Source organism: Phocoena sinus, chromosome 13 (assembly GCF_008692025.1).
Source record: "Phocoena sinus isolate mPhoSin1 chromosome 13, mPhoSin1.pri, whole genome shotgun sequence".
Lineage (NCBI taxonomy): Eukaryota > Metazoa > Chordata > Mammalia > Artiodactyla > Phocoenidae > Phocoena > Phocoena sinus.
Genome location: NC_045775.1, coordinates 77,880,646 through 77,893,268, shown reverse-complemented (window position 1 = coordinate 77,893,268; position 12,623 = coordinate 77,880,646). Strand labels below are relative to the sequence as shown.

Sequence of the window (12,623 nt, the reverse complement as noted above, 5' to 3'; positions counted from 1 at the left end):
AGTCTACTTGTTTATGCGCGTGCGCCGCGGAGGATCTGGTGGCCGCGGTCCCCCCTCGGCCACGGCCTCTCGCGGGCGGAGGACTGCTGCTGACCTGGGGGAGAGCGCGGGGCCGCCTTGCCAGCCCCTGGATCGGAGACTGGCCTCGCTCCGCTCCCCGGCGCCCGATTCTAGCTCCCGGGCGCAAGCAGCATCCTCCAAGGTACCTGGAGGATGCTCGGAGAATGGAGGTCGAGGTGGGAGAGAAACGTCACTTTCCGGATCTTGCATTGCTTTCGAGCTTTACTAGTACCCCAAGGGACTTACAGACCCCATTTTTTTTCTTTCGTGAATTACCTTATGTCTGTGCTGGTGTGACAGCTGTTTGGGGAAAGGACTTCACAAAGAGATTTCAACGTTTCCCTTTAAACATATCCCTGTAGTGCCCACGGACCAGGGTTGAGGTCAGTATTTCTGTAATTGAGTTCTGCGGAACACCTGCATCAGAAGCACCTGGGGATGCTGGTTAACTGTACAGTTTTCTAAGTCCGACTCCAGATTTACTGAATTAGACTTTCTCAGGGTAAGAACCTGGAATCTGCAAATTTAACATGCACTCCAGACAATTCTTGAACACACTAAAGTTTAGGAGCTATGGGTGTGTTCTTGAATTTTGGTAGTTCTTCGATATTTATAGGGTTTACTGTATAAACATTTAATATAGGGCTGTCTTGGTTGAGTTGCTTCATCTCCTTAAAAACGTTATTTCAAGATACATGTTTTAAAGCACTTTTCAAAGTCTGGACACAAATGTAAGGCATTTTAATGGTAAAATATTTTGCAGATGGCTAATCTTAGCACACCCAGGGGGAAAGTGATTTAATAAATGGAATGATAACAGGAGCGTTAGATAAATTAATCCCGAATCTGGATTAGAATGTATTGTAAATTTACAATGTGGTAATTACTAGATTATGACAAATTAGGTTTAATTTTTCAGTTAAATATCAGAACCTTGATATTTTGCCTGGAGACTACCATAACTAGGATACGTACTAAAATTCTAGAAGCACCCCTTGAATGTTTATATGTGGATGTTTTTAAAGTGGCAAACGTCTGGCAAAATTTTCATAGGTTTTGCTAATGAGTTAGCTATCCAGAAAGAGTGTTTTTGTTTCTCTTAAAGGAACTTCTGAAGCACTTGCTCAAAGTAAGTTACATGAAGTAGAGAAACATGTTTCATTTTTCTTAAAATACACATCCACTGCAGCAGGTGTTTATTGGCACTTAAGAGGCCCCCAGGATGCCCTGGGGTTACAGAGGTTAGGCAGATAGCCCCTGTCCTCCAAGAGGAAGTGCAGTTCAGCAGTGAGGATTAAATAAGGGGACCCGTAATGACTGTACAGGGCAGAAGCCATGCAAATTACGTGCCATCAGTGTCCCAGGGTTTTTGTAGTGTTCAGTGGGTGGGGTACCCAGGTGAGGTAGAAGAGAAGATGAGAAAATGTTGTGGCAGAATGAGTTGTTTCCTGAAAAGTGGGTAGAACTGTGATGGGCAGAGGCTGGACTTGAGGAGACAGCAAGAGGTGCAAAAGCTGGGAAGTATGTTTAGGGAACATTATTTTGTTTGTATGCATCTGTGTGTGTGTGTGTGTGTGTGTGAGAGAGAGAGAGACCTGTGCGTACGAGAGAGATACAGACATATGTGTGCTGGGCAGCGAGGGATAGAAGATAAGGCTAGAAAAATAGGTTGGGGCACATTGTATGTATACAGCCATATGCTAGTAACATTGTCATCACTTGGGAACATGTTAGAGATCCAGAGTCAGGCACCGCCCAGATCCACTGAAAGAGTACCTGCGTTTTAACAAGATCAGCGTCAATTCACATACACACTACAGTTTGAGAAGTCTTGGTGTAGAGTATCTCGAATGCCAGACCTGATTGAAGTTTGTGCTTAAGGAATATTTCTCCAGCAATGCTGTGTACTGAAAACTTGAGGAAAGGATACCAAAAGGAGCGTGTTATAGCGGTGCCGATGAGAGATGTACTGTCCAGTGGATATAGAACAGAAGGGGTGGATTTGAGAGATCGGAAGCAGAACCTTGGTTCCTGGCAAATGAATTGATTCCTCCTCCCTGGGTACCGCCGTCTGAAGATGGAGAACAGGGTGGCTAAAAGGTGAGAGCACAGGTGGGAAAGTGGAAAGATTTAGGGGAGCAGGGAGGAAAAGGTAAGGGGTTTGGTGTTGGACGTGGTGACTTGGAGGTGCTGGCAGGACATCCAGAGGGAGAGATTAGGTAGGAAACAAGCGACTGCAGTTGGAGAGATGTCGGGGTAAATGGTTGAAACTGTGTGAAGAGGAGACTCATGATAAAAATCTCAGGAAATGCCTTATGTTTTAGAGAAGATGAGCCAGCAAAGGAGACAAAGATACAGCTGGCTAGGCTGGAGGCGTAGGGTGAGGACTGAGAAGATGAGAGATTTGGGATGAGCACAATTATAGGAGTTAAAGAGTCATCCTTTTGGGGAATTCCCTGGTGGTCCAGTGGTTAGGACTCTGCGCTTCCACTGCCCAGGGAACTAAGATCCTCCAAGCCACGCTCTGCAGCAGAAAAAAAAAAAAAAAAAGATTCATCCTTTTTGGCTCCACTTCCTTAGTCCCTCACTGTTAAACCTGATGGGACCTCTGCCTCTGATCTTTATACATTCAGAGGGTGGGAGCCTATACAGACACGTTGAAAAAGAAAGGAATAGAAGAGGAGGCAAAGGTAGTTGGCAAGCAAGAGGACCACTTCTTTCTCAGAAAGAAGAGTGAAAATAGAGGAATTTTGCCTGCCAGAGAGTAAGTGATCTTTGGCAAACAGAATTGGCTGGGAAGAGATAGGCCAGGGTTTAAGGGTCTTCCGGGTAACTTAAGATAGTGTGGAAAGTTTGAGAAATCTTTTTTTTTTTTTTTTTGTGGTACACGGGCCTCTCACTGCTGTGGCCTCTCCCGTTGCGGAGCACAAGCTCCGGACGCGCAGGCTCAGCGGCCATGGCTTACGGGCCCAGCCGCTCCGCGGCATGTGGGATCTTCCCGGACCGGGGCACGAACCCGTGTCCCCTGCATCGGCAGGCAGACTCTTTCCCTGCACCACCAGGGAAGCCCGAGAAATCTTGAGTAAGTAGATTGGCAGAATCAACAAGAGATAAGTATGCAATGTTTGTAAAACTTTTGTTTTTAAGTGCTCTTCAGAAAAAAGTGAAAAAAAGAGAATATCAGTTCTATAATAATATCCTGTTTATTTAAAGAAGGAAGATTAGGGGAACAAATTTGGATTAACCAAGCCTTTATTGCAAACAGCTCTGAAAAACCATGGTCCTTGCAAAACTTTTTAAAAGAGGGAGATGGGGAATGAAGATCTTTGTTTTTGCATGTTGTCTTTTGATGCCAAGAAGCAGAATGTGTCTCGCTAGTTTATTTTTTTTTATCTTGATGAAATTTTCATTGGTTTCAGTCTAAATGCTTACTCTGCATCTCAAACATGTGAATGAGTGAGTAAACTACTTTTTTCCCCTTTAAAAAGTAGCTAAAGTAAACTTGTTTTTCTGGTAGCAGTCTTGTCAGTGCTTGTCATGTTAAATATTACATTTAGTTGAAATTTAAATGAGACGGTCAGTGCAGAAAATGGGGAAGAAAGTCAAAATCTCACCTCACTGTTTGGTTTTATGCACGCACATTGGCATAAGTTGTGAATTACCAGTTTTCCGACTTCAGCACAAATAACAAGCTGCAAAGTGTCACTTGGGGTTCTTGTGATGGGATGAGCATCTTCATATTGACATCTGACAGCCCCGGAAGTTGTAAAGCACTAGTTTTAACTATGACACTAATTTGTAAAATATGTGTTCCTTTTGCCTCTGAGTTCCCTCTAACAAAAGTATTACTAAGTTTGACATTCATCTAATGGTGCTTCTTTAATTTGTGCATCTGTAAACTGAAATTTTTGGATTTAATGAGTTGTAACCTGAAAATACTTTGCAAATGTAAGATGACTTAATTTTATTTATTTATTTATTTATTTATATATTTTGGAGGGGGTACGCAGGTCTCTCACTGCTGCGGCCTCTCCCATTGCGGAGCACAGGCTCCGGACGCACAGGCTCAGCGGCCATGGCTCATGGGCCCAGCCGCTCCATGGCATGTGGGATCCTCCCGGACCGGGGCACAAACCCGCGTCCCCCGCATCAGCAGGCGGACTCTCAACCACTGCCCCACCAGGGAAGCCGCTTTATTTATTTTTTATACAGCAGGTTCTTATTAGTTATCTATTTTATACATATTAGTGTATGTATGTCAGTTCATCCCACCACCCGCCCCTGCCCCCACCACTTTTCCCCCCTTGGTGTCCATACGTTTGTTCTCTACATCTGTGTCTCTATTTCTGCCTTGCAAACCGGTTCATCTGTACCATATTTCTAGATTCCACATGTATGCGTTAATATATGATATTTGTTTTTCTCTTTCTGACTTACTTCACTCTGTATGACAGTCTCTAGGTCTATCCACGTCTCTACAAATGACCCAGTTTTGTTCCTTTTTATGGCTGAGTAATATTCTATTGTATATATGTAACACATCTTCTTTATCCATTTGTGTGTTGATGGGCATAGAGCTTGCTTCCATGACCTGGCTATTGTAAATAGTGCTGCAGCGAACATTGGGGTGCGTGTGTCTTTTTTTTTTTTTTTTTTTTTGGCGGTACGCGGGCCTCTCACTGCTGTGGTCTCTCCCGTTGCGGAGCACAGGCTCCGGACGCGCAGGCCCAGCGGCCACGGCTCACGGGCCCAGCCGCTCCGCAGCATGTGGGATCTTCCCGGACCGGGGCACAAACCCGTGTCCCCTGCATTGGCAGGCGGACTCTCAACCACTGCGCCACCAGTGAAGCCCTGCATGTGTCTTTTTGAACTATGATTTTCTCAGGGTATATGCCCAGTAGTGAGATTGCTGGGTCATATGGTAATTCTATTTTTAGTTTTTTAAGGAACCTCCATACTGTTCTCCATAGAATTCCCTTTTATTTCTTTCTCCTCTCTGTCCTTTTACAAATTGATCTGATCTGAATCAGCGGTACAGAAATCTGTGGTCTTCCTCAGATCTTCAGATTCATAATCAAGTCTTTTTTTTTAAAAACTAAAATGACTATTGAATAATAGAGTCTTAGGATACACTGTTGAAAGGGAACTCAGTTATCTGCTCACTTTTCTGACCCCAGACTTTTAAAGTTGACTACAAATCACACTGAAAAAAGAATTTGTGCATAAGTATCAAGGCAGGCTGTAAGCCAAAATAAACATGCTTTAGGTGAGTAATGGATTAGCCTTCCTGTCTATAATTGTCTTTTTTTTAAATTTTTTAAAAGTTTTTGGCTGCGTTGGGTCTCCATTGCTGTGCATGGGCTCTTCTCTAGTTGCCGCGAGTGGGGTCTGCTCTTTGTTGCGGTGCCGTGGCTTCTCTTGTGGCGGAGCACGGGCTCTAGGTGCACGGGCTTCAGTAGTTGTGGCTTGCGGGCTCTAGAATGCAGGCTCAGTAGTTGTGGCTCACGGGCTCTAGAGCGCAGGTTCAGTAGTTGTGGCACATGAGCTTAGCTGCTCCGCGGCATGTGGGCTTTTCCCGGACCAGGGATCGAACCCATGTCCCCTGCATTGGTAGGCAGATTCTTAACCACTGCGCCACCAGGGAAGCCCCTATAATTGTCTTTTTAGCTTAACTGACACCTGGACTCTGGATATGATATGTGACAGGATTGAGGAAACGGTTCTGTATTCACACTCCTGGGCGCAGAAGGCGACCTGTCTTTATCAGCTGCTGTGAGCTGTGACTTCCACATGTTCCTTCATTTCCTAAATACTGCCTGGAAACTCCATCTGCTTTTTTTCCTTTTTTTGTAAGAGAGGAGCTGCCTGTACATTTTTATTACAAAACGTTTTAAAATACAGAAAGGAGAGCTGGTAGGTTTCAGAACTAAATGTGAGAGGGGAGATTAATTTTTTTCACCCTGCTCTGTCACTAATCATTTTATGTAAAAGGTTTTCTAGGATAAAGTAGAAAAAGTGCTTCGAAAAATGTTTTAATCTAACTGGAAAAGGATATCTGCCGCTCTCATGTGGTTTATAACATTGAAAACTTAGATTGTATTTCTTTAAGGTTTAGGTGATATGTCAAAGTTATATAGTTAGTAAGTTTCGGCACTATGTTTGGATTTGGGGCATGGCTAGTCTTGTGACAGGTTTAAATAAAGGAAGTTTGATTCGAAGATTTACTTAGTAGGTGAGGACTAAGAAGTAAAGTCCAATTAGTATGTTTGTTTTTCAACAAGAATATATGCTTCCTTGAGTGACAGCACGCATTTTAGGAAGAGGATTCTTGGTTAATCAAAAGAGCAGATTTAACCCAATCACATTTTTAACTTTGTGACTTCTTCTTCCCCACAACAGGAGATGTACAGTTTTAAAATAAGCAGTTGTTACTGTAGAAACCATTTAATTGATACAGTCTTCTACTGTCACCTGCGTCTGTTTCACCTGGGAAATTTATACAGGCATTAAGACCCCTTCAAAGTTACTGTATGAAGGAATTCAGCATTTACTTATCAGACTCAGATAAACTTAATTGTAAATAGCCAGGTATTCTGGATGACAGAAGTCAGAGCAAACAAAATTTTTTTAGAAATTGGGTATTCATTGTGGCCTAAGGTCATTTCTGCTCGGTTAAGGGCAAAATCAAAGCAATAACAGGATATGTGGCATCTTGATGAGACTTCCGGAAGGAATAAAAGCTGTACATTATAGTAATATAGGAGTTGCCACTTATGCAGACATATAACTAACAGAACGATAGAGTTAAAAACCCTGAAGTTTATGCTTCAGAATTCTGTCCAAAACCTCTTCTTTTGGTGCCTTTAGGCAAGTACATCTTTTCACATCTTTCTTAGCTTCTTTTTTGTTCTTGTTTTATGTGAATAGTGGTATCTGCCCTAGCAAGAGTTATTCATTCAACCAACATTTATTGCATTTTATTAGGGGCTCTGCACTGTTAGGTGCTGAGGGTAGATAAATGGGCCCCTGGGCTGTCCTTGAGTCCCAGGTCTGAGAGGGAGGTACATGTGTTAAAGACTTAGCTGTACTAGAATGGATGAAAAGTGACATAAGAAGAGTTTGAGAGTGAAGAGAATGGAGACGTCAAGTGAGTGAGTCCTTGAAAGTGAAGTGTCAAGGACAGTCTCGGCTGCAGGGATGACGTGAGCAAGGGCTCAGAGCAGTGGTTTCTGAGCCAGGGCTCCTAGACCCCTATGCACCGGCCTGTGCGGGATCCATGAGATCGTCCTTATTTTCCAAATAACCTAATGGAAATTGGACATTCACTGAGGAGAAGGCTAATTAAAAAGTCAAGTTTCTCAGTTTTGAACTGGAATTATACCAAACTTAATTAGTAATTTTAGCTACTTCTTTCCAGAAGCCTTGAATATTTTGATTGGTACTTAAATAGTTCCTCTAAAGATGGGGGAAATTCATTAGAAGTGATGTTTTAGGGGCACATGAAATCGTTGAAGACATGCGACAAAAACCAAATTAACAAGGGAACTTTGTCCAGAAGGTTAGAAACCTAGGTTACGCCAGATTATGTGCTGAACCGAGCAGTGTGGCCTTTATTCACTGGGCGCAGGGAACTTCGGACGTTTATCAGATCTCTATTATAGAAACAAAACTGTTGGGAAAAAAACAAACGGTCGGAAGAGCAAGGGGTACGAGACTAGGGGCAGAAAGTCTTTTTTTAAAAAAATTAATTAGTTAATTAATTTATTATTTTTGGCTGCACTGGGTCTTCATTGCTGCACGCGGGCTTTCTCTAGTTGCGGCGAGCGGGGGCTACTCTTTGTTACGTCGTGCAGGCTTCTCATTGTGGTGGCTTCTCTTTGTTGTGGAGCATGGGCTCTTGGTGCACAGGCTTCAGTAGTTGTGCACATGGGCTCAGTAGCTGTGGCTCACAGGCTCTAGAGCGCAGGCTCAGTAGTTGTGGCGCACGGGCTTAGTTGCTCTGCGGCACGTGGGATCTTCCAGGACCAGGGATCGAAACCGTGTCCCCTGCATTGGCAGGCGGATTCCCAACCACTGAGACACCAGGGAAGCCCGGCAGAAAGTCTTTCTGAAGATGTTCTAATGAGACATGTGAATTTGTTGTAGGACAAGGGCAGTGAGACTGAAGAAGAATGAAAAGATTTAAGGGAAGCTATAGAAGTAGAACCCAGAGTACGTGACTGTTGTCTAAATGTAGAGCAAGGGAGGATCTGATTTCTGATTTAGATGTTCAATGATGGGATGCATGCAGAAAGCTGGGAGAGGGAAGGGAAGTTTTCTGAAGGCTTTGTGGTGATGCCCTGCTGAAAATGCAGAGCTAGTGTTCTTATATGTACATAAGACATACACATATTTTACTGTTGGATTTTTTTCTTTGTTTTGAAAATGAAAGTTAGAAGTTTACTGTTCTTCTCTGTATATACCTCTAGCACAAGTTACGACATATTCAGAAAAAATACAGCTTTTGTATTTGGTTATAAGTAGCTGTCAGATTACACATAGAGTAAACAGCGGGCTTTGGATAAAGCTGGAACTCCTCGGCCCGCTTGTTAGAGATTGAGAGCTGTCGGGATGGCAGGTGAGGAGGGGCGAGGACTGGGCCAGAATGGGAGGCAGCCAGTGTCCCAGCTGCCACTGCAGGGATGCCTGACGAGGGGATGAACCTGGCCATCGGATGAGGTCATTGCAAACCTTTCTTGAGAGGATCTTTGAAGAACGGGGTTATGGGTGAGAGAATGGTGCTTGCTGTTGAATCATCGAAACAAATGCCTTTGTAAACCGAAGCAGTGTGTTAAGTGAGAGAAGTTTCAAAAGGGTTTGCTGACAGAGTTGATCAACAGGCCGTCTTCATCCAGGTAATGGATGATTTTTTTTTACTCCTAGGCAATAGCCCTTTGAGATAAATCGCTCTTTGCCAGACTGACCTTATCCTGAGACTCACCTCAGGTACTTGTTAAGCTGTCGTCTCCCAACCCTGTTCTGGGGAGGGGACCTGTGAACCTTTACTGGTTGTTTTTTTTTTTTTTTTTTTTGCGGTACGCGGGCCTCTCACTGTTGTGGCCTCTGCCGTTGCGGAGCACAGGCTCCGGACGCGCAGGCTCAGTGGCCATGGCTCATGGGCCCAGCTGCTCCGCGACATGTGGGATCTTCCCGGACCGGGGCACGAACCCGTGTCCCCTGCATCGGCAGGCGGACTCTCAACCACTGCGCCACCAGGGAAGCCCTACCTTTACTGGTTTTTAACAAGCACTCCAGATTATTTTGATAATCAGGCAAATTTGAGTTACGCTGAGCTGAGTGAAATAGTCCTGTTTTACCCATGAAAAAGCAATTCGAATGGAGCCGTGAGCAGAACAAGAGCAGAGCCATGGGGCTGGGCACACAGGGCTGACTTCAAAGCTCTGATTCTTTCCACAGGAAATGCTGCTTCTGCAGTTCCTTTGATCTTTAAATAAGTTAAGAGTTTTTCATCTTGCTCATAGAAACCTCCAAATAGGGTGAGTGGATCGTGGGGAGATAAAGGGCCTTAGATTCTCCCTGATTTTTGGTGGGGGGCGGTGGCAGGCTCATTATTCAGCTCTCACTGATGTTTGTTCTAAATGCCATATCTTATTGCCACCTCTGACTGTCCTGCATACACCCCAAGGACTTTGTTTTTCAGCAGAGTCTGTCTCCTTGATGCTTCTCTCTCTAAGAATGTGATAAGGTCTGACAGTCTAAATCGTTACATATCTCCTTGGCCGAGTAGTGCTGCCCAGTTCCAGCCACGGCAGAGGGGGAAACTCCCTTCCAGAGACGTGCTTGGGACAGAACCCATAACTTGTAGCAGAGGAGAATGAAGAATTTTTTTTTTGATACCTGACAGGGTTTGTTATGGGAGTTTCTGTTATTCCCATTAAGAGAGGTGAAAAGAATTAAGGATGCGCCATTCAAATCAAAGAGCCAGATTATACTAAATATCAATAGCAGTTAAGAGGGTGATGTACTTAATTGTTCCTGCCCACGTGTTTGTCTTTCTTTCAGTTATTGCTAGAATTCACACATATTCTCTAAATATAGTAGCTCATTATCTGAAATTTTCTTGTTTATTTTAAAAAGCAGAATCTTTGACTCAGTTCAACGCACCTCACATTATAGGTTTTCAGTGATAGTTAGATATTAAACTCCAAATTACTTATTAAAATGTGTTTTATATATACGTAAGACATATGCATACTTTATTGTTGGGTATTTCTTTGTTTTGAAAATGAAAGTTAAAATTTTACCATTTTTCTCTGTATAAACCTCTAGCACAAATAACTACACATTCAGAAAAAGTGTAGCTTTTTCGTTGTTGTTAACAGTGGAATGCCTAGCATGATTAAATGAACAACATTGGTTCTGAATTTTAAAAAAATAGCATCTGAAGTGTTCCAATGGTCTCCTTAATTCTTCATGGGTTACACTTTGTGTATACTAAGTTTTGTCTCAATTAGAGGGTTTTTCATTCTACCATTTATTTATGGTTAATGATTATTGAACAGAAAAGTTGGATCTTTCTGCAGTAGGACTAGGAAAGAGTTGACTTGGCTCCGAACCCTTGATCTCTAACTGAATTAGAGTCTATTGCTTTTATTTGTAAATTGACACATCTAAGGTATGAGGTTTTTCTTTGGAAATTTTATTGAAGTATAGTTGATATACAATGCTATGTTAATTTCTTCTGTATACCAAAATGACTCAGATGTGTGTGTGTACATATATATATGTATATGTACACACACACACGTATATCTTCTTTTCATGTTCTTTTCCATTCTGGCTTGTCAGGTATGAATTTTTTTATACCTTCATCATAACATAATTTTTTGGCTCATATTCTCCTCATCCAACTCCCAGTAGATCTCTTGAGAATGCAGGGTAATGCATGGGGAAAGGAGTTGAGTTGTTACTTTTCTTTTGTTGTGTTATTGAAAATTACTAGTTTGTAGTGTGGCAAAAGATCTTTATTTTCACGGTTGAGACTGAGTTACCATTTGAAAAATTCAAAGGGAGAATTAGTGTATAGTTGGGGAACTAAATTGACACTTTTATTCACTTGATAAGTGTATTCATTTGCTAAACAATTAAGTTCTTTGAAAGGTTTCACATTTCACATGAGTGTACTTGAACTGGTTTGTCTTAATCGACTTGTAGCTTTACTTTGAATTTGTATGTATTGTATATGAAGTAGGATAGATAAAAGTTACATTTTATACGCTGAACCAGGAACATAACTGTATGTGCTTGGAATTTGCATGGTCTTTCAGAAGCAGACCGGTATACCTAACAAATTCCTAGGACAATTAGTCAACAAACCCTTTCATTCCACAAATATTTATTGAGAGCTTGTCGTATATCTGGGGTATATGTTCCAGGATGCAAAGGAACAGTAGCTGCAAAGTCCCTGAGGAAAAATCATGCATGATGTGTTTGAGGAATTGGGGGTATCAGTCTGGGGATATTGATTTTGGATACATGCACTTTGAGGAGCCTGTAGGACAATCTGAATCTGGCAGGCAGTGGGACTTCCCTGGTGGCGCAGTGGTTAAGAATCTGCCTGTCAATGCAGGGGACATGGGTTCGAGCCCTGGTCCGTGAAGATCCCACATGCCGTGGAGCAGCTAAGCCCATGCACCACAACTACTGAGCCCACGTGCCACAACTACTGAAGCCCGTGTGCCTAGAGCCCGTGTTCCACAACAAGAGAAGCCACCGCAATGCACCGCAGAAGCCTGCACACTGCAACGAACAGTAGCCCGCGCTCGCCACCAATAGAGAAAGCCTGCGTGCAGCAACAAAGACCCAACACAGCCAAAAATAAATAAATAAAATAAATAAATTTATTAGAAAAAGAAATCTGGCAGGCAGTTACATATGTATGCCCAGAGTTCGGGGAAGGGGCCTGGAACCAGAGATACAAATTTGGAAGTTGCCAGTATATAGATGATATTTTCATCTATGAGGCCACCAAAGAAAAGTACGTGTAGGTAGAGAATATTTTCAGAGATAGGAGAGGTGAGGAGGGACCAGGAAATGAAACTGAAACAAGGAAGCATAGAACTAAGAACAAATAATCAGGAGAAGATGGTGCCCTGGAAGCCACGTGAAGAGTGGTTGATAGAGGATAAACAACAAGGTCCTACCGTAGAGCACAGGGAACTATATTCAGTATCCTGTAATAAACCATATTGGAAAAGAATATGAAAAAGAACATACACAGACACACACGTATGTATAACTGAATCACTTTGGTGTACGCCAGAGACTAACACAACACTGTAAATCAACTGTACTTAAATTAAAAAAAAAAAAAACTTAGGGGCTTCCCTGGTGGCGCAGTGGTTGAGAGTCCGCCTGCCGATGCAGGGGACGCGGGTTAGTGCCCCAGTTTGGGAAGATCCCACATGCCGCGGAGCGGCTGGGCCCGTGGGCCATGGCCGCTGAGCCTGTGCATCCAGAGCCTGTGCTCCACAACGGGAGAGGCCACAACAGTGAGAGGCCCG

General features: G+C 43.1%; 1 protein-coding gene across 2 annotated transcripts in view; it reads left to right on the top strand.

Annotated features, from left to right (window-relative positions):
* The window catches only part of EIF2AK3 (eukaryotic translation initiation factor 2 alpha kinase 3), a 68,525-nt gene that overhangs the window by 573 nt on the left and 55,329 nt on the right, over positions 1–12,623 (top strand). The window lies entirely within an intron of this gene.